We start from the raw sequence: 21,624 nt of genomic DNA on the forward strand, positions 1-21,624 counted from the left end.
TCCAGCTACATCTGTCTATCTACCTGTCAGTCACCTACCTCCCGCCGGCCACCCGCATCCGCCTCCCGGTGCCCCCGCACCAGGGCAGCCCGTCCACCCCACAGCCCACCAACCAGAGCCGCAGTCCCACCACTGCCACCAGGTGGCGACTGAGGGCCGGCCACCGTCCCTCTTCCTTAGGGCCACTGTTCCACTTTTCCTTCTGCTATGCGACTCACCTTGTGGAGATTGTGGGACATTTGAGGTTTTTCTCTAATGCACATTTTGTTTCATGCCCACGCCGGGCACTGGGAACACCAGCAATCAGACTGGAGTGAAGCTTTGGGGGAAAATCCAAGAGGCACCGGGGCTGTCTCGCTCTGTTCCCTGGCTTTGGGGATGGTGCCCCGAGGGTACTCACGTCCCTCAGGACAGGAGTGCGGGGGGCAGGGGGGGGCGCACCCCACCAGTGACTTCCTAAGAGCTCCCCGCATGCTGGAAGCAGGGGACAGGCCCCCGCCCACCCTCAATCTTCCTCCTGGGATGAGAAGCTGGCATGGGGGACAGGACCATCCTTGGGAATGAGCTGCTCCTGGCTCGACCCTCAGAAGTGCTGGGGCTGGTGAAAACCTAGTTCCTTCAACAGGAGAATTTTATCCTGTTTCTTTTGGTCGGTTGTTTGGAGACATTCTTGGATGTGGTTTTGTCAGTTACGATTAAAAGCTACTTTTTTTTTTTTTTTTTCAGAAAACAAAACCAAAACCAAAGCAACACCAAGAGTGAACCCTAATGTACGCTGCGGACCTCAGGTCACGATGCCACGTGCATGAAGGTCCATCAGTTGTAACAAACACACCGTCCGGTGAGGGTGTCAGGAGTGGGAGCCTGTACACGTGGGGGGAGAGGGTCTATGGGGAATCTCTGCACTTTCCACCCAGTTTTGCTGTGAACCTAAAACTGCTCTAAAAAATAAAGTCTGTTTTAGGGCTTCCCTGGTGGCACAGTGGTTGAGAATCTGCCTGCCAATGCAGGGAGCACAGGTTCGAACCCTGGTCTGGGAGGATCCTACATGCCACGGAGCAACTAGGCCCGTGAGCCACAACTACTGAGCCTGCGCGTCTGGAGCCTGTGCTCCGCAACAAGAGAGGCCGCGATAGTGAGAGGCCCGCGCACCACGATGTAGAGTGGCCCCCGCTCGCCGCAACTAGAGAAAGCCCTCGCACAGAAACGAACACCCAACACAGCCAAAAATAATAAATAAATAAAAAATAAAGTCTATTTTAAAACAAATAAATAAATCAAGGCTATTTTTTAAAAAATAGCCTCAGAAAATGAAATGTTTAAGAATAAGTTGAATAAAACGCATACGGAACCTGTGTGCCAAAGCGTTGATGAAGAAAACCAAGGAAGACTCAGTAAACACAGAGACGGCGCTCATGGATTGAAGAGTAAAACAGCAAAGACATCAACTCTCCCCAAACTCAGTTGCAAATTTAATGGGATTCCATTAAAAATCTTAGCAGGATTTTTTGATAGACAGAGACAAAATGAAATTTTGTCTGCTTGTGAAATTAGAAAGGTAAAAACATTAAAATTGCTGACACAAATTTGAAAAAGAGAAATAAAGTTGGAGGCATGGTATTCCCTGACTTGAAGACTTATTGGCATGTTATGTGACTTTTACCACAATAAAAAAAATTAAAAAAAAAAAACTTATTGGAAGCCTCCAATATAAGTCTGGACAGTGTGTTGTCAGCAGAGGGCAGACATGTAGCTCTGTGGAAAAGCAGCGCCTCTGGACAGAGGTGAATGCAAATAAGACCAACTGATTTCCGTGAAGATGCAAAGGTAACTAACTAGACAAGGGACAGTCTTTGAAAATCACCAAAAATTCAAAACTCACCAAAATTCAAAGACACTATTTAAACATCCACAAATAAAATATTTTATTTCTTTTTCAACAAATGGTGTTGGAACAATTGAATGGCCATAGTTAAAAAAAAAAAAAAAGAACCTTCACCTAATCCTCATACTTTGGGCAAAATGAACTCTGGATCAATCACAAATCAAAACATTTAGAGTAAAGCGTAGGAGAAAGTCTCTGTGATCTTGAGTGATACAAACAAGTATATATTAGAGGTAGATAATAATGTATTTATTACAGTTTGGCGGTGCAGGGTGAGGTCATAAAATCCTGTTACACTTGCCAAGGGAGAAGGGAAAGCTTGACGGTGGGTGGTGGTCGGTGGAGGAGAAGCAAGGAGAGGATCCCTTTGGAAGGGACGTCTTTTTTCTTGCGCCATTTTTCATCAAGTGTTTAGCCTTTGGGGGACTCGTGATAATCTTAATTCAAATTTCGCTGCATTATAAAGCCACAGGGACATGCTGCTCTCAGCATGACAGCCAAGGGAGCTCTGCAGACCCACTCAAATGTGAGGCTGGAGAAAATGGGTTTTTAAAAACTGCAAATAGCCCTTCTCTGGAAATGACCCTGAGCCGTTTCACTGAAGAAACATTTATTCCGTAGAATCTACCAGAACTAGGTAAGAGCTATGAGCGTCTGTGGCCTTTGAACAAAGGTGTGTGTCCTCCCTCCCCGCTCTGGCTCAGTAGGGCAGAAGCCCACCCCAGGCTGGGGAGCCACGCACACAGGGACCCCCGCTCCCGGCATCCGGCTGCCGGGCTATCTTCCTGGGAGGGCAGCATGTCAGCATCTCTCATCCTGCTGCCCAGAGATCTGTGTTTGGGGCTAAATCCTGAGTGAGTGTGGCTGAGAGGTGGGGGCTCCCTGCTCTGGCTCAGACCCCCCCGTGGGAGCAGGCTGCACGTTGGGCTTAGAACACTGAGGTTGCTGGTTCCCTGTTACCCTTGCTCTGGCTTGTGGCAGGTGGGGTGGTCCATGCAGAGACCCGGAGCTGCTGTCCCCCAACCCACCAATCACTCATCTTCTAAAGTGGGGGTGAGACGCTGCGAGCCCTGGTTCCTGCCCCCAGCATCAGAACTGTGGCTCCGAGAGCTTTCCTGGGGGAGAAGCCGGCTGTAGACCCCAGGGCTCCCAATCCTTCTGCAAAGGAACTGACTTCTTTTGCAGCAGAGTGTAGTCAAGCCCAAGGGTGCTCTCAGGACCCGTGGGAGGAGGCTGGGAGGAGACTGATGCATTCTTTAGAGACCTAGGGTAAGAGATCCAGAAAGAGAGGCAGCTGTTAGGAACCTTCCTGGGGTCAGAACAAATCTCAGACACCTGTCCCAGCAGCAGAGAATAATCAGTCCTGCACTCAGCATCTTCCCTTGGTGACTCAGAGGACATGGACAGAAGCTAAGCGAGGATGTAGAAGACTTAGGGTCCAAGGGCACCCGTGACAGATACACATTCGTTTCAGGTACACATGGACCGTTGACTAACCAAGACCACTTTCTGGGCCAGAACGCAAGTGTCAACCAATTTTTAACGTTTCAAGTCATACAGAGTATGTTATCTGACCAGATGGAATTAAATTAGATATTACTACTAGAAAGAAATCTTTACAATACCCGTGTATTTGGCAACAAAATACCAAACTGCTGAACAATCCACAGATCAAAAGGGAAGTTGGAAGGTAAATTAGAAACTATTTCCAAAGAAAGAAAGTGAAGCATGTCACTTTTTGAATTTGTGTTTTCACAATTTAGAACGGTAATGTCCATATTAGAAAAGAAGTTCTCAGTGAAGGACCTCAGGGTCCACCTTAAGTAATTAGAGAAAGAAGGAGTTAAAAACAGAAGAAAAATGTAAAAGGTCATAGTGGAAATCAATGAAAGAGAAAATAGAAAAGCAATAGGGAAAATCAGTGAGAACAAAAGATGGTTCTTTGAGAAGAGGAACAGAATTGACAAACACTTGGGGGCTTCCCTGGTGGCGCAGTGGTTGAGAGTCCGCCTGCCGATGCAGGGGACGCGGGTTCGTGCCCCGGTCCGGGAAGATCCCACATGCCGCGGAGCGGCTGGGCCCGTGAGCCATGGCCGCTGGGCCTGTGCGTCCGGAGCCTGTGCTCCGCAACGGGAGAGGCCACAACAGTGAGAGGCCCGCGTACCGCAAAAAAAAAAAAGAAAAAAAAAAAAGAATTGACAAACACTTAGCCAGACTGACAAGAAAAAGAGAGAAGACAGAAATTACCAGGATCACACATGACAAAACCATAATCACTACATATTCCACAGATGTTAAAAGAACCGGAAGGGAATAATATGAACAGCTTTATGTCAAAACATTTGATAATTTAGATAAAATGGACAAAATCTATGAATTCCACAACCTTCCACAGCTCACTCAAGAAGAAATAGAGAATTAAATAACTTTGTATTTATTAAAGAAGTTAAATTTTGGCTTCAAAACAAAACAAAACGCATCAAAACAAAAAACTTCCCACAAAGAAAACTCCAGGCCCAGATGGCTTCATGGGTGAATTCTACCAAACACACAAAAAGGAAATAATACGAATTCTACACAAATACTTCCAGAAAATTGAAGAAGAAGGAAATACTAAAACACACAGAGAAATGAAAAGACCTGGATTAAACAAAACAACAACTTAGGAAAAGAAGAGGACTTATACCACCTGACTTCAAGGCTTATTATAAACCTACAGAAAGCACGACAAACCTGTGGTCCTCTGCTGGGCACGATGTGTTCAGGAGGGACATTTGCACCTGGCTGAACTGTGTCCCAAATCCCTGTGTTAGAGTCCTGACCCCCAGGACCCCAGAATGTGGCTGCGTTTGGAGGTGGGGCCTTTAAAAGAGGAGATGAAGGTAAAATGAGGCCACTAGGGTGGGTCCTAATCCCACAGGACTGGGGTCCTTATGAGAAGAGGAGGTCAGGACACAGACACACACAGAGGGACGACCCCGTGAGGACACAGGGAGGAGACGGCCGTCTACACGCCGAGGAGAGAGGCCTCAGGAGGAACCAGCCCTGCCCACACCTGGATCTTGGATTCCAGCCTCCAGGACTGGAGACAGTGACTGTCTGCTGTTTAAGCCCCCTGGTCTGTGGGTCTTTGTTATGCCGGCCCTAGAAAACGAAGCCAGCAATGTCTTAAGATGTTTTTGGTTGTTACACGGGGGTGTGGGTGGGGATACGGGTCTTTGGCACCCGGTGGTCTGAAGCAGGGATGCTGCTAACACTTTACAATGCACAGGAAGCCCCCATGACGAAGAATTGTCCGGCCCAAAATGATAATGGTGTCAAGGCTGAGAAACCGTGAGATCGATAAATAAATCAGGGAAACGAAGTAGAGAGTCTAGAAACAGACCCACATACAAGTGGACAGCTAATCACTCCTTCTCAGCAGGTGGAACGACCGATGCCCTCACCGAAACAGGGGACTTGATTCACACTTCCATACACAGCAGTTACTTCCAAATGAATCTTAGATCTAAATGTAAGATATAAGCGAAAATATCTGTGACTTTGGGTTGGGCCAAAATGTCTTAGATATGACATCAATAAAAGAAAAAAAAATTGATACGTTGGATTTCCTCAAAATTAAGAGATTCTGTATTCAGAAAGTCATTGTTAAGAGAATACATGAGAAGATAATCCAAGGATGGGAAGAAGCACGCGGGCCTCTCACTGCTGTGGCCTCTCCCGCTGCGGAGCACAGGCTCCAGACGCGCAGGCTCAGCGGCCATGGCTCACGGGCCCAGCCGCTCCGTGGCACGTGGGATCTTCCCGGACTGGGGCACGAACCCGTGTCCCCTGCATCGGCAGGCGGACTCTCAACCACTGCGCCACCAGGGAAGCCCCAGGAAGAAAATATTTGAACGCACATGTCTGATCAATGACTAGTATCCCGAATGTATCAAGAATTCTCAAAGCTGAGAAAAGAATTAAATATCAAAAATGGACAAAAGATTGAAACGGACACTTCACCGAAGGATATATACAGACAGCAAGTAAGCACATGAAAAGATGCCCCACATCACACGTCATCAGGGAAATGCAAATTAAAACCTCAGTGAGATAACACTACGCACTTTTCAGAGTGGCTAGAATAAAAAAAACAGTAACGGACCATCTCAGGTGCTGACAAAGATGGTAGCAGCGGAAGCTTATGCACTACTGGTTGCAATGCACAGTGGGGCAGGCCCTTGGGGAGTGAGTCTGGTGATTTCTTTTTTTTTCCTTAATTTATTTATTTATTTTTGGCTGTGTTGGGTCTTTGTTGCTACGCACAGGCTTTCTCTAGTTGCAGCGAGTGGGGACTACTCTTCCTTGCGGTGCGCGGGCTTCTCATTGCCGTGGCTTCTCTTGTTGTGGAGCACGGGCTCTAGGTGTGCGGGCTTCAGTAGTTGTGGCACGTGGGCTCAGTAGTTGTGGCTCGCAGGCTCTAGAGCGCAGGCTCAGTAGTTGCAGCGTACGGGCTTAGTTGCTCCACGGCATGTGGGATCTTCCTGGACCAGGGCTCGAACCTGTGTCCCTGCATTGGCAGGCGGATTCTTAACCACTGCACCACCAGGGAAGTCCCTGGTGATTTCTTATAAATTAAGCATGAACTTACCATACAACTCAGCAATTCTACTCAAAGTCATCTACTCAAGTGAAATAAAAAATCTGTGTTCACACAGAAACCTGTAGGTAAATGTTTTTGCTCTTTGGTTTACCTGGCCACGCGGCTTGTGGGATCTTAGTTCCCCAACCAGGGGTTGAACCTGGGCCCCAGCAATGAAAGTGCCGAGCGCTAACCACTGGACCACCAGGGAACTCCCTAAATGTTTTTTGTAATCATGAAAAGCCAGAAACAGCCTAAACTGACCCTCATCTTGGGAATGGGCAAATGGGTATATCTCCATATTGGAACACTGCTTAACAATACAAAGAAGCGAACTCCCATACATGGAACAGTGTACTGGATCTCAGATGCACCATTGCCACCGAAAGAGGGCAGACTTGAAAGCATACATGTTATGGGATTCCGTGTATGTGGCGTTCTGGAAATAGCAATATCATGGGAACAGAAAAAAGATCAGGGGTTGCCAGGGCTCGGGGGGTGAAGAGAGAGTTTGACTGCAAAACCGCATGGGGGAGTTTTATTGTGATGGTGGAACTGTTCTATATCTTGATCTTGGTGGAGGTTATATGACGATACATTTGTCAAAATTCAAAAAACTGTGAATTTTACTGCATCTTACTTATACCTCAAGTTTTTGTTAATGGGGAAAAAAAAGTCCAATCCCAAGGGCGCTCCCCTGGCTCCTGCCAGGACCTGCCGGCTAGTTCTTGCGATTCTGTAGGTGTGCAGTGTCCTTCCTGCCTTGGGCCCCCTGTGTCCCAACTGGACTAGGTTGGTCAAGGCCTCGGGGGAACCCTTCTGCGGCCTTCGTCCGTGGAAGGAGAGCGAGGCCTCCCAGGACCTAGCCTGCCTGGGAATCCCAGTCATGGCCGAAGGCAGCCTGTAGCTTCAGGGCAAATGGGGTGTTGGATTTCAGAGCACAGCTGCTGGGGCCTTTGATCAATTACAGTCCCCCAAAGGAAGCCAGCAAGTACACACAGGATTTGACATCATAATGAAGAAATTTTACCTACAAGTCATATAAAGAGCCCAACACCGCCTGTAAAATAAATATTTTTTCAAGGACATATGATACATTAACAAAAGGTTGACCGTAAAGTAAGTATGTAAACACTTCCAAAGGTTGAAATCATATACAGAATATTCTCTGCCCACAGTTCAATTATGCTAGAACTCCATGAAAGAAATTTAATTAGAATATTCACTGATAGGATATTGAGAAACGTCTTATAAATATACTATGGTGGATAAAAAGACAATGTTATAGGGGAAGTATTTTTATCTGAAGCTAATAATGTTACTAATCCATTCGTAGGCTGAAAGTAGGAAATCGCTAATATTTAGCTGTTTTTACCATGAAAGCAGCAATTTCAAATGGTTCAATGAAATAAAATGAAAACAAGACAAGGAGATCAGTAAAGCAACGAAAGAAAAAAAAGTATGATTTAAATGCAAGGGTACCTGACCCAAGGCATATTTTCCTGAAAATTCTGCCACTCGTGCAAAATCAGTAGATAAGACACTTCCATCAACTTTAATGTGAAAAACTATGATGCGTTTGGGTGTGGTATCATCACCCGAGATACCAAAACTACTTTAGGAAACTTGGTTTAATTGAACAATGAAGGCAACTGGAAATGAATTCAGTTTGTGCATGAAAGGTGACGAAGGTTCATGTTTTCCTGTATTTCTTCTGCACCGTTTTCTTCAGCAATGTTTCAACCAATTTGTCCCAGTTATCCTGCACTCAAACTGCTATTAAAAATAAAATGAGGGGGCTTCCCTGGTGGCGCAGTGGTTGGGAGTCCGCCTGCCGATGCAGGGGACACGGGTTCGTGCCCCGGTCCGGGAGGATCCCACATGCCGCGGAGCGGCTGGGCCCGTGAGCCATGGCCGCTGAGCCTGTGTGTCCGGAGACTGTGCTCCGCAGCGGGAGAGGCCACAACAGCGAGAGGGAAGCGTATTGCAAAAATAAATAAATAAATAAATAAATAAAATGATAGCCCAGGAAGACAGCTGAAGGGCAAAATAGGAGGTAAACATGAGAGCATCTTTGAACACGTATATAATAGACGCGAGAGGTATAGAGCCTGCACCCTACCCTGTGCCTCCCCCTGCCTGGTGATTTGTGCCCAAAACAGAACATCGCGGGTTCGCCCACATGTGGTGCACACTCCAGACTGCACGGTAATGTTCTCTGATCACCACTGTGTGTGAGAGTTAAACAAAAGTGTCTTCATCTGAAACCGTAATGACGAAATATCACTTCTTATATTTATTTATTTAACATATTTGGGGAAGAAGAAGGTCACTACACTGAATGAAAAGAAAAGGTTGTTCTAAAGGCCGTACAAGCTCTCCACAGCCTTTATGGCAAAGCGTCATAAACGGAACAGTGGTTACATCTGTATTTGAAAGCGAGAAAAGATAAAATAATAATAATGAAAAAAAGAAACGAGGAAAGATCAAAATCAACAAGGTAACACAGACACAGAAACAAACTTATGGTTACCAAAGGGGAAAGGGGGAGAGGGATTAATTAGGAGTTTGAGATGAACAGATACACATTACTGTATGTAAAATAGATAAAGAGGACCTACTGTACAGCACAGGGAACTATACTCAGTACTTATAATAGCCTATAATGGAAAAGAATTTGAAAAAGTATATATGTAAGTGAATCACTTTGCTGTGCATCTGAAACTAGCGCAACATTGCAAATCAACTACACTTCAATAAAAAAATTTTAAACTAAAATTAACAAGGTAAGCATTTAGTGTGAGATATTGGAGATAGGAACAAATACATAAGACAACAAATAAAATAGTAACTATTAAAGGAATTGAAAGGAAGCCTTCCTGCTTAAAAAACGCTAGGGCCATGTGGCTTCCCCAGCTGCCATGCCACAAAGACGACACAAGGAAAAAAACCCTTGAAAGAATTCAAGACTAACAGAGCTTTGCCACCCAAACCTAATAAGGATAGTGGAGAAGGAGAACTTGCAAGTCTGTCACCCTCCTGAACATAAAGGCAAAGAAAAAAATCACCACAAGCAAAGCAGCGTTTTAAAGCAATAACACGGAATGGACATCTTAGATTTATTCCAGGCAGGCAAGGCTGCTTCACTATTGGGGGGAAACACCAAATAAAGTAATTTGCAACATTAAGGTATTAAAGGAGGAAAATCACATAATCAAGTCAAAGGAGAGGGCGTCTCTGGTGGTGCAGTGGTTAAGAATCCGCCTGCCGATGCAGGGGACACGGGTTCGAACCCTGGTCCGGGAAGATCCCACATGCCACGGAGCAACTAAGCCCGTCCGCCACAACTACTGAGCCTGTGCTCTAGAGCCCGCGAGCCGCAACTATTGAGCCCACGTGCCGCAACTATTGGAGCCTGCGCTCCTAGAGCCTGTGCTCCGCGACAAGAGAAGCCACTGCCATGAGAAACCCACGCACTGCAACGAAGAGTAGCCCCCGCTCACCACAACTAGAGAAAACCCGTGCACAGCAATGAAGACCCAACGCAGCCAAAAAAAATCAAAGGAGAAATATTACTCAATAACATTCAATATCAATGTAATAAATTTGAGCCATTTCTGTTACGATGTGGGTTCATAAAATGCAAATTAGCTCAAAAGCAATTAGTAAATAAAGAAATGTCAGCGTGGCACAAGAATAATGCTTATTTAAAAGCTGCATAGCACAGGGAAATCAGCTCGGTGCTTTGTAACCGCCTGGAGGGGTGGGGTAGGGAGGGTGGGAGGGAGGGAGACGCAAGAGGGAAGAGATATGGGAACGTATGTATATGTATAACTGATTCACTTTGTTATACAGCAGAAACTAACACACCATTGTAAAGCAATTATACCCCAATAAAGATGTTAAAAAAAAAAAAGAAGAATGCTTATTTAGACCCATTTTCCCCAGCACAGTAACGATTTTAAATGATTGAGGTGGGCATTTTTGTTACTGACCAAGATTCTTGGCCTCCTTAATCAATAGAAATTGATCAGAGGTCAGACAGGAAATTCAGGCAAGGCTTTATTGGGGTCCCTGCTGCAGCAGGGGGGAGAGAAAACAAGTAACAGCTTCCTTTGCTGGCTCACTCCCCTAGGTCGGGCAAGCTGGCTCCTCATATGGGAGGCGGGTAGGGGTGTGTCCTGGGGTCGGGCTGGATGGGTGGCTTAGGGGGTTCGCCCAGTCTTTTGGTGGTGTTGTGTGCAGGGGGCATGCGCAGTACCCCGCTTTTGCTCCGGGCTCTTCAGAAGTGGCAGTTGGGGCCTTTGGTCTTTTTGTGTCTTGTTGTCCAGAATACGCCCCAGCTGGGCATGCACGCAGTTATTTTTAGTCTCTTATAGTTTCTTTGTATCTGTTGCTCAAGGAGACATTTGTTCAGGTGCAAGCACCGCAGCAAATGGTCCCAGATCCCAGCTCGTCTCATTTTCACAATCATAGAGGAAGTCCTGGGAAATATGAAGGCCTGAAGGAAAAGCTGACAGCCCTGGAGGAGATCCTGCTAACACAGGAGCTGACTGCCGAGAGCCAGGGCAGCGTCCACAGTGTTAAACTGTCCGGAGAAGCCAAAGCACAAATGAAAAATCTGGGAAGACGCTTTCCCCTGTGTTGAAAAAAGGCTGAAAATGTCTGTGCTTTGGACCAGGTGTTAGAATTTGGTGAGATCTGGAGTGAATGCCTTTAAGGACCCAGTTGTTGAACTAAGTATACTGGGCCAGAGCTGACGGCTTCCAGCGGATAAGCAGCTGAGGTGCTGGGTGACAGTGACGGTGGGCACCGGGCTTCGTGTTGTTCAGTCTTTGCCGGGTCACAAGGCCGCATAGGTTTTGAGTTGTCTGCCCCCAGAATCCACTTTCCTGTTGGCTCGGTTATTCTAAAAAATATGCTTTTGCAGAGGGCAAAGCTGTTCATATTCATGGCATTATGGCCAAAATATCAATATTAGCATATTATGACTCACAGGGAAGCTCCTTAAACTAATGAAAGATTTCTACAAATACTGAGAGCAAATGTTATCCAAAATTATACAGCCGGAAAGATTTATCTTTGAGATGAGGATTACAGAAGGAAATCCTGCCCTCAGAGCCTCTATTTCCCATTGTAATTGAAGTCCCAGAAAAATGTAGTTAAGTCAAGAAAAACAAATAAAATGCATGCGGATTAGAAAGGAAGGATTAAAACTGTAATTATTCAAATGATCACATGCTATGATTGTGTATGTGGAAAATCCAGAACTTAACAAAAACATCATGAAAATAAAAACACTTATGGTAAAAGGACGCCCATCCGTCTTTAAAAGTTAATTGCAAAAACAAAAACACAAGAAACAAAAGTCAACGGCATTTCTTTACATCAGCAATAAACACTTAGAAAAGAAACGATTTCAAACTGTAACATATACAACAAAAATCAATTATCTGGAAATACATCTAACAAATTCTGTGTAAGACCTCTACACAGAAAACTATGGAGTTGGAGGCTTCCTGGTGGCGCAGTGGTTAAGAGTCTGCCTGCCAATGCAGGGGACACAGGTTCGAGCCCTGGTCCGGGAAGATCCCACATGCCTCAGAGCAGCTAAGCCCGTGTGCCACAGCTACTGAGCCTGTGCTCTAGAGCCCGCGAGCCACAACTACTGAGTCTGCGTGCCACAACTACTGAAGCTCGCGTGCCTAGAGCCTGTGCTCCACAGCAAGAGAAGCCACCGCAATGAGAAGCCCTCACACTGCAACAAAGAGTAGCCCCTGCTCGCTGCAACTAGAGAAAGAAAGCCCGTGTGCGGCGACGAAGACCCAACACAGCCAAATATAAATAAATATATTAAAAAAAAAACAAAGAGCAAATGCGCCCCAAAATCAAGCGATGATGGGCCAGGCACTGAAGCCAGGGCACTGGGAATGAACTAGGTGGGATCGCAGACACGTGTTAAAACAACTGCTGTAAACACGTGAGAGAGAACAGAGGAGGAGATGACGAAATGGACGAGAAGACAAAGAATCTCCCCAGAAAACTGGAATCTACAAAAAATCCAATAAACCTTCTTGAACGGAAAATACTATAACTGAAACCAAAAAAATGCATCATATGTGCTGAATCCCAGCCTGGACACGACAGGAGACAGAGTTCGTGAATTCCAAAAAGGTGAATAGAATATAGAAAAACAAGGCACCGAGAGAAAAATGTAAAAGTCAGAAAAGAGCAGACTGTAGAATTGGGAAGAAATCCGATGTTTAACATGCACGAGATTGAAGTCCCAGAACAGAGGGGAGTGAGACTGGGGCAAGGCGAGATGGAGAGGAGGTTGTGGGTCTTTTCCAAAACGGATGAAAGACCTCAAACCACGGTGTCGAGACCCAAGAGGGAACCCGGCACCACGAATTTAGAGCCACAGCGGCAGCACCTCTGACAGCCAGAGCCTTAGGGTCAAACCGCTGAAAACCAGAACCTTAAATGTAGCCAGAAAAAAGGACATTCTTTCTGTATGGGAAGAAACGCTCCCTTTGCCCCCGATGCAAGGGCGTCAGGGGAGGACCTCCAGGGAGTCCCATGACCCCAGCCTCACACTGTCCACAGAGATTAATTCAAGACGGATCCTAGACCCACAAGCAAAAGAAGAACAAGAAGCTCTTACAGCAAAACAAAGAGAAAAACTTCAGGACTTTGGAGTGAAGAAAAAGTTAAAAATCGGCAGGACGTTCATCACAGTGACAAAAACATTAATCCTCCAAGAAAAAAATTATAAATGGGACTTGAAAAATAATAACTTAGGTTTATCAAAGATGACGTTCAGAGGTTGACAAGGCAAGCTGCAAACTGCGAATATCTGTATCTGTTCCTTCATTCTCCCGGCTCCTCAGTCTTCTGTTACTCCCATGACCTTGATACTTCTGAAGGTCACAGGACAGCTACATTTTTAATGTCCCTCAATCTGGGTCTGCCTGGTGCTTGGTTATGTGTTTCTGGCGGTGTTTCAGTCAGCTCGGGCTGGCCCAGAGCTTCTGAAACCCTTGTGATTTCCTAAGAGATACAAGCCCAGGAGCTTCTTTTGTTCTAACATGTGGTTTTGACCCCATTACCAAGCTTCTAAATCCCTTGGGATTTCCTGGGGGCGATAGGAGTGTCCTTTGTTGTAACAGGTGACTCTGGGTGGGCTTCTGGGTGGCGCTGGTCACCAAAAGACCAAGCAGTGATTAGAAGCTTGGAGTTTTAAGAGGGGAGCAGTCTGGAGACTGAGTTAATGATTGATCATGCCATGTGGTGAAGCCTCCCTAAAATCCCAGAAGGATGAGGTTTGGAGAGCTGCTGGGTTGGTGAACAGGAGGAGGTGCTCGTTGGGTGGTGCACGCATAGAGGGCATGGGAGCGCCACGCCTCTTCCCCACACCTTGCCTCGCGCAGCCCTCCATGAGGAGGTTCGCCTGTATCCTTTATCACACCCTTTCATAATAAACTGGTAAGCAGAAAACTGGTTTCTTGGGTTACGACGTGAGCCGCTCTAGCAAACTAACCGAACCCAAGGAGGGGGTTCATGGGAACCTCTGATTTGTAGCCAGTCGGTCAGAGGCAGAGACGACAACTGGAGTTTGCCATGGGTGTCTGAAGTGGGACAGTCTTGTGGGACTGAGCCCTTCCTCCGTGGGATCGGTGCTGTCTCTGTGTAGACAGTGTCAGAAGTGAGTTAAAGTGTCGGACCCCCAGCCGGTGCCGCGCAATTGCTTCATGTGGGAAAAACGCCCACACGTCCCATGTCAGGAGTGTTGTGAGTGTGGGAATCGTATGAAAGCAAAGGGGACTCACAGGACAAGTGCAGGTTCTCTTTCCAGGCTGCAGTAGAAGAACACTGCAGACCCGGCAGCTTAAACAGCGGACAATTATGCCCACGGTTCTGGAGGCTGGTGGTCTGGGATCAAGGTGCCGCCAGTTTGGTTCCTGATAAGACCTGTCCCATTGTGTCCTCACATGGAGGAGAGGGGGCCCTGCTCTCTTCCTTTTCTCACAAGGGCACTAGTCCCCCACGGGGTCCCACCCTCGGGACCTCATCTGACTCTCATCACGTTGGGGCATTTCAGTTTGGGAGGCACAGGCTCCGACAGTCCACAGCAGGAGGGATCCACACGAGTGAGGCTGAGTTAGGCTGTTCCCGGTGCATCCTCTCGGGTGGTAGACAATTCTGATATGTCCCCTTCCCAATGATGTTCACCGGGTCATTAGATCGAGTAGGACCTGCAGAGTTCTCCACCCGTGACATCACTCAGTTTTCCCTCTGTAATTATAATTATTCTTCAGGGTGGTTCTTTGAAACCAAAGATCCCAGTGTCCATTAAACCCCCAGCTGATTTATTTACTAACCTCAGTATGGACTCATGGTTTCCTATTTTATTCAAAGGATTATAATTGTTACTAATATTGTCTACTTTGATCCTCAGATGGTCCTGGATTTGGGAGGGGGTCCTGCACGTTTTGGACACATCCTCCTCGAACCTTCAGCCCTTCTTGCTTCCTGGTGCAAGCTGGCCCAGGTCAGCCCTGGGCGTTCCCTGGAATCAGCTGTTTCCCAGGGAGCCCTGGGTCTTGTAGGTCAGCGGTCCCCAACCTTTCTGGCACCAGGGACTGGTTTCGCGGCAGACAATTTTTCCCCAGGCTGGGGGTGGAGGTGTTTTCGGGATGCTTCAAGCACATTACATTTACTGTGCACTTTATTTCTGTTATTGTTACATTGTAATATATAAATGAAATAATTATACTGCTCACCGTAATGCAGAATCAGTGGGGGCCCTGAGCTTGTTTTCACTGCCACTCACTGATAGGGTTTTGATGTGAGTCTGCAAGCAATTGATTTATTATGGTCTCTGTGCAGCCAAACCTCTCTGCTAATGAGAACCTGTATTTGCAGCCGCTCCCCAGCGCCAGCATCAGCGCCTCAGCTCCCCCTCAGATCATCGGGCATTAGGTTCTCACAAGGAGCGCGCAGCCTAGACCCCTCGCGTGCGCCGTTCACAGCAGGGCTCACGCTCCTGTGAGCATCTAATGCCGCCGCTGATCTGACAGGAGGTGGAGCTCAGGCGGTAATGCGAGCGACGGGGAGCGGCCGTAAATACAGGTGGAGCCTCGCTCGCTCGCCTGCCTGCGGCCTGGCTCCTAACAGGCCACGGACTGGTACCGGTCTGTGGCCCGGGGGCTGGGGACCCCTGTTGTAGGTGGCGAAGTGTCACTGGGCACTGGGTGAGCTTTTGCTACTGGGACGTTGCAGACCCTCTCAGCGGAGAGAGCCAGAGGACACACATCCTCCTCCAATGCCAGCGAGCACCCCGGGTGCACCCCCATTTTATCCCTTTCCGCATTTCCCACCCTCCTCACCAACACCTGACTCCGGTCAGCTGTGATATCTTTGCTAATCTGACCAGTTCCCTTGTCTGTCACCAACCTCCCGTCATCACTACAGTCCCTCCGCACGAAGATGCCCTTCTCAACCCCCCACGTGGTCCCTTCCTCACCCACCTTGGAGCTGGCCCCCCTCCTCCCCAACACCCCCCAGCTGGGTGCCCCTCCTACTTCTCTCTGTGTGTTTTCATTCACAGTAAAAATGGACAATCTCCTGCTCACCTGTTTCCCTTCCCACTATCATTCTCCTTCCAGAGACACTCTGTTCTATGCATTGTGGTTATTTATGAATAAATACAAGGATAAACTCCCCAGGGGAATTGCTTGAGTCCAAACAAAACTGTGCACATTTATTCTTTTTATTTTTATACGTATATGAAAATATATGTTAATAGACATTTATTTCCCACTGATGACATTTATGAATAATACTGCTGTAAATAGACATTTGTATAAACACATATATACGTATAAATATTTATACAGAAAAAAGTTATGTAGACTTACAAATAAATATATATATCATACAGAAAACTTCATAAGGCATAGCTGTACAATCTTTTATAAAGCATATACTTGTGTACCCACCATCAGCATCAAGAAATAGAAGCTTAGGGGCTTCCCTGGTGGCGCAGTGGTTGAGAGTCCGCCTGCCGATGCAGGGGACGCGGGTTCGTGCCCCGGTCCGGGAGGATCCCACATGCCGCGGAGCGGCTGGGCCCGTGAGCCGTGCCCGCTGAGCCTGCGCGTCCGGAGCCTGTGCTCCGCAACGGGAGAGGCTACAGCAGTGAGAGGCCCGCGTACCGCAAAAAAAAAAAAAAGCAATAGAACCTTCTCAGCACGCAGATGTCACCCATGTGTGCCTTGACTTGTCAAATGTATCACAGTGGTTTTCTTTCAAGTTTTATTGACACATAATTGCATACAGCACTCTATAATTTTAAGATGGACGCTGCAACAATTTGACTTACATACATCATGAAATGATGACCATGAAAGTTTAGTCAACATCCATCATCTCATGTAGATGCAGCATTAAAGAAATAGAAAAAGAAAATTTTCCTTGTGATGAGAACTCTTAGGATTTACTTCTTAGCTTTTGTATATGAAGTACAGCAGTGTTCATTATCTTTTTTTTGTTGTTTTTGTTTTTGTGGTACGCAGGCCTCTCACTGTTGTGGCCTCTCCCATTGCGGAGCATCATTTGTGACCAACTGGAATATTTTTTTCCCAGTCTGTAGGTTTTCTTTTTGTTTTGTCAATGGTTTCCTTTATTGTACAAAAGCCCTTGTGTTTAATTAGGTTCCATTTGTTTATTTTTGCTTTTGTTTCCCTTGTCTGAGGAGACAGATCCAAAAACATATTGCTACAATTTATATCAAAGCGTGTTCTGCCGATGTTTTCTTCTAGGTGTTTTATGGTTTCTGGTCTTACATTTAGGTCCTTAATCCATTTTAAATGTACTTTTGTATATGGTGTGAGAAAATGTTCTAATTTCATTCTTTTACATGAAGCTGTCCAGTTTTCCCAACACCACTTATTGAAGAGACTATCTTTTCTCCATTGTATATTCTTGCCTCCTTTGTCATAGATTAATTGACTATGCAAGTGTAGGTTTATTGGGGGGCTCTTTATTCTGTGCCATTGATTTATGTGTCTGTTTTTGTGTCAGTGCCACATTGTTTTGATGAGTATAGCTTTGTACTATAGTCTGAAGTCAGGGAGTGTGATTCCTCCAGCTCTGTTCTTTCTCAAGATTGTTTTGGCTATTCAGAGTCTTTTGTGTTTCCATACAAATTTTAAAATTATTTGTTCTAGTACTGTGAAAAATGCCATTGTATTGAATCTGTAGATTGCCTTGGGTAGTATGGTCATTTTAACTGTATTAATTCTTACAATTTATGAGCATGGTATATCTTTCCATCTATTTGTGTCATCTTCAATTTCTGTCTTCAGTGTCTTACAGTTTTCTGATTACAGGTCTTTTACCTCCTTAGGTAGGTTTATTCCTAGGTATTTTATTCTTTTTGACATGATAGTAAATTTCAAGGCAGAACATTCTTTGACATAAATCATAGCAATATTTTTTTGGATCTGTCTCCTTAGGCAAGGGAAACAAAAGCAAATTATTTCCTTAATTTCTCTTTCTGATCTTTCATTGTTTGTGTATAGAAATGCCACAGATTTCTGTATATTAATTTTGTACCCTGCAACTCTACTGAATTCACTGATGAGCTCTAGCAGTTTTCTGGCAGCATCTTTAGGATTTTCTCTGTATAGCATCATGTCATCTGCAGACAATGACAGTTTTACTTCTTCCTTTCCAACTTGGACTCCTTTAATTTCTTTTTCTTGTCTGATTGCTGTGTCTAAGTCTTCCAATACTATGTTGAATAAAAGTGGTGAGAGTGGGCATCCTTGTCTTGTTCCTGATCTTAGAGGGAAAGCTTTCAGCTTTTCGCCATTGGATATGATGTTAGCTATGGTCTTGTCATATATGACCTTTATTATGTTGAGGTATGGTCCCTCTATACCTACTCTGTGGAGAGTTTTTATTATAAATGAATGTTGAATTTTGTCAAAAGCCTTTCCTGCATCTACTGAGGTGATCATATGATTTTTATCCTTCATTCTGTTAATGTGGTGTATCACATTGATTGATTTGAGGATATTGAAAAAATCCTTGCATCCCTGGGATAAATCCCACTTGATTACTGTGTATGATCCTTTTACTTATTGTTGAATTCAGTTTGCTAATATTTTGTTGAGGATTTTTTTGTTTCTGTGTTAATCAGTGATATTGGCCTGTAATTTTCTCTTTTTTTGTGTGATCTCTTTGTCTGGTTTTGGTATCAGGGTGATGGTGGCATTGTAGAATGAGTTTGGGAATGTTACTTCCTTTGCGATTTTTTGGAGTAGTTTCAGAAGGAGAGGTGTTAACTCTTCTCTAAATGTTTGATAGAATTTGCCTGTGAAGCTATCAGGTGCTGGACTTTCGTTTGTTGGGAGTTTTGAAATCACAGATTCCATTCAGTACTTGTGATTGGTCTGTTCATATTTTCTGTTTCTTCCTGGTTCAGTCTTGGGACATTGTACCTAAGAATTTGTCCATTTCTTCCAGGTTGTCCATTTGACTGGCATATACTTCCTCTTAGCTGTCTCTTATGATTTTTGTATTTCTGTGGTGTCGGTTATAACTTTTCCTTTTTCATTTCTTATTTTATTGATTTGCTACCCCTACTGTGATGTGTGGGGATTTGTCAGTATTTGGGCTTCAGTGGTCTTGAATCTGTGGCCTAATTGATTCCATCTTCTTTTCTCCACGCCCCTCTGGCAGCCCTCTCAGGAGCACATCTTTCTGTCCTGGAAATCAGCCGTGGGGGAGGGGATGCTGTGCCTCTTCTGACTCAGAAAAGCCCCCCATACCTGTCCCCGCTGTCCTCCCACCCACAGGTCACGTGCAGAGGCCTCGTGGGCTTGGGGTTGGTGGCAGTCAGGGACCTGCTCCTCCCCTCGTGCCCCCATCTGGGCCGGTGGTCACTATTCTGTGGGAGGGGGAGCAGTCGGGTGACACCCTGAGCTCTGCACCCCTGCGGGGGAGATGAGAGCGCACGACTGAGAAAGAATATTCTGTGGGTTTCCAAAGTCTGCAGAGTCAGGCTGGAGTGGGCAGTGGCTTTGCAAGTGGATGGGCCCTGGGGAATTCTGGGGGGGCTGTGGTCAAGGCAAGGGGCTGTGCTGGCTGCACAGCGGCACCCCCCACCCCAGCACACCCATGCCTGCAGGCAGAGGCCCACGCACACGCACACATGCAAACGTGCCCACATGCACACACTCAGATGCACGCACACACGGCCAGTCTCGCCCTTTAGACCCACTCCCCATCCAGCTACTTGGTCCCGATCCTTTTAGATTGAACTCTGGGCTGGGGGGGGTCACAAGGACAGTGGCCAGACCAGCCAGGGCAGCACGAGGGAGAGGGGAGGGCAGGGAATGTCACCTGATGCCCCCAAAGATGCAGAAAACTAGGGGGCACGTCCAGGAGGGACGGGAAGAGAGTGAGCGAGGACGATTCATTCATACGTACTTATTATTTACTGCAAACTGAAAATCAAATACAAATGCGGAGGGGAGAGCGCAGGGGGTACGGGGCCGGAAGGAAGGTCAGGGAAGAGACCAGAGAGGCAGAGACACAGGCCTGGAAGCCAGAGACCAAGGCACAGCCCGTGCGGCCTGTTGCCTGTGAGGGCGAGGGGTCCACCTGACCCACCAGGGTCGTGGTGCCGGGGATGCCCGCCCCTCTCCGGAGCCTGACGGTGCGAGGCCGGCACCTCTGGGGGCCGCGTGCCCCACGCTGCCCAGGACCGGATATGAGCATCCGTGAGCCGAGGGCGCCTTTGCTGGCTGCAAGGCGACTGTGCCGTTTCTCCAACAGGACCCCGACGCCTCCGCTGCACGGGCACCGCCAGGGAGAAGCTGGCGGAGGCAGACAATGTGGATGCCCTTCCTCCTGGGAGCCGTCCCCGGCAGCCAGCCAGCCGCGGGCATCGGAGGTGGAAGGAGGATGAGCAATGGAAACATTTCCCCTCCACTTTCAGCACCCCCGCCAGGCACCAGAAAGCGCGAGGACGCCAGGGTGGCCCAGGCTGAACCCCAGGTGCCTGGGGAGCCCGTCGGGGTGCGGGGCGGGGACTCTCTCCCGCGACCGGCCGCAGCCCCTCCCATCACTCCTCGTCCCATTCCCGGCTCCTCCAGGGACCCACGGGCTGTGGTGGGCGCCTACCTGGGCCTGACTGCGGAAGTGTTGAGAGCGCCCATGACTGAGATGCAGTGGTCTGTCACGGTGTCCGGTTGCTCAGCCCCATCACCAACTGCCCTCCCGGCTCCAGCCCTCCATGGAGGCCACCTGGAAGGCTGGCTGCTCCCTTCCACGGGGTGGCCGCGATTCAACTCCCTACGACCTTGCAGGGCCCCTGACTGCCCCTTCTACCCCAATCCACCGCTGCCCGGGGTCAGGGGTCAGCAGCACCGGGTGTCTGCCTTCTCCCCCGTCCTGGGGGGAGTTCGTGAGTCCCACTCACTCACCCCATCTCTGCCCCCATCCACCCAGGCTGCACCCGCTTTGCTTGAAGCTTCCTGACCCAGCTCGAGTCTCCACTCCGAGCCCTGGGCCGTATCCACGGGCGTGCAGCCAACACCCAGGGTCTTGATATTCTCACCTGGGAAACACTTCTCCAGGCCCAGTGGTCATAACACCCAGAACCGCTGCTCCTGTGACCCGCCCCCCGCCTTGAGTCCCCACCCCTCCCGGCAGTGGACCCCCCAGGATTCTAGTCCCTGAGCCCCTCAGCCGGCTCCCGTCCTCCCCAACCAAACAGCAGCCTGTGTCCTGTTCCAACACCCCCCTCCTGGACACCTCTCCCAGCCCCCTGCACGGGGCTCCCTCTCTCTAGTCTGTGCAGCTGGGCGCCACATGAGAAGGCCACTGAGCCCACCACTCGTGCCATTAGACGGGCAGCCACCCAACCCAGCTGGCCCACAGCTCTCCAGAGACCCACGGCCCATCCCGAAGATTTGCCTTCCCAGAGGACTCCAGGGGAGGGCCCCTCTCTCCCAGGAGGTCCGAGGGGAGCCCCCAACTCCTGCCCCCACATCCACACGACCACAACCATCGCCCCAGCGATGGAAGAGGTCTGCCTGCA

The sequence above is a fragment of the Stenella coeruleoalba genome, assembly GCF_951394435.1.
Source record: "Stenella coeruleoalba genome assembly, chromosome: 8".
In the NCBI taxonomy this organism is placed as follows: domain Eukaryota; kingdom Metazoa; phylum Chordata; class Mammalia; order Artiodactyla; family Delphinidae; genus Stenella; species Stenella coeruleoalba.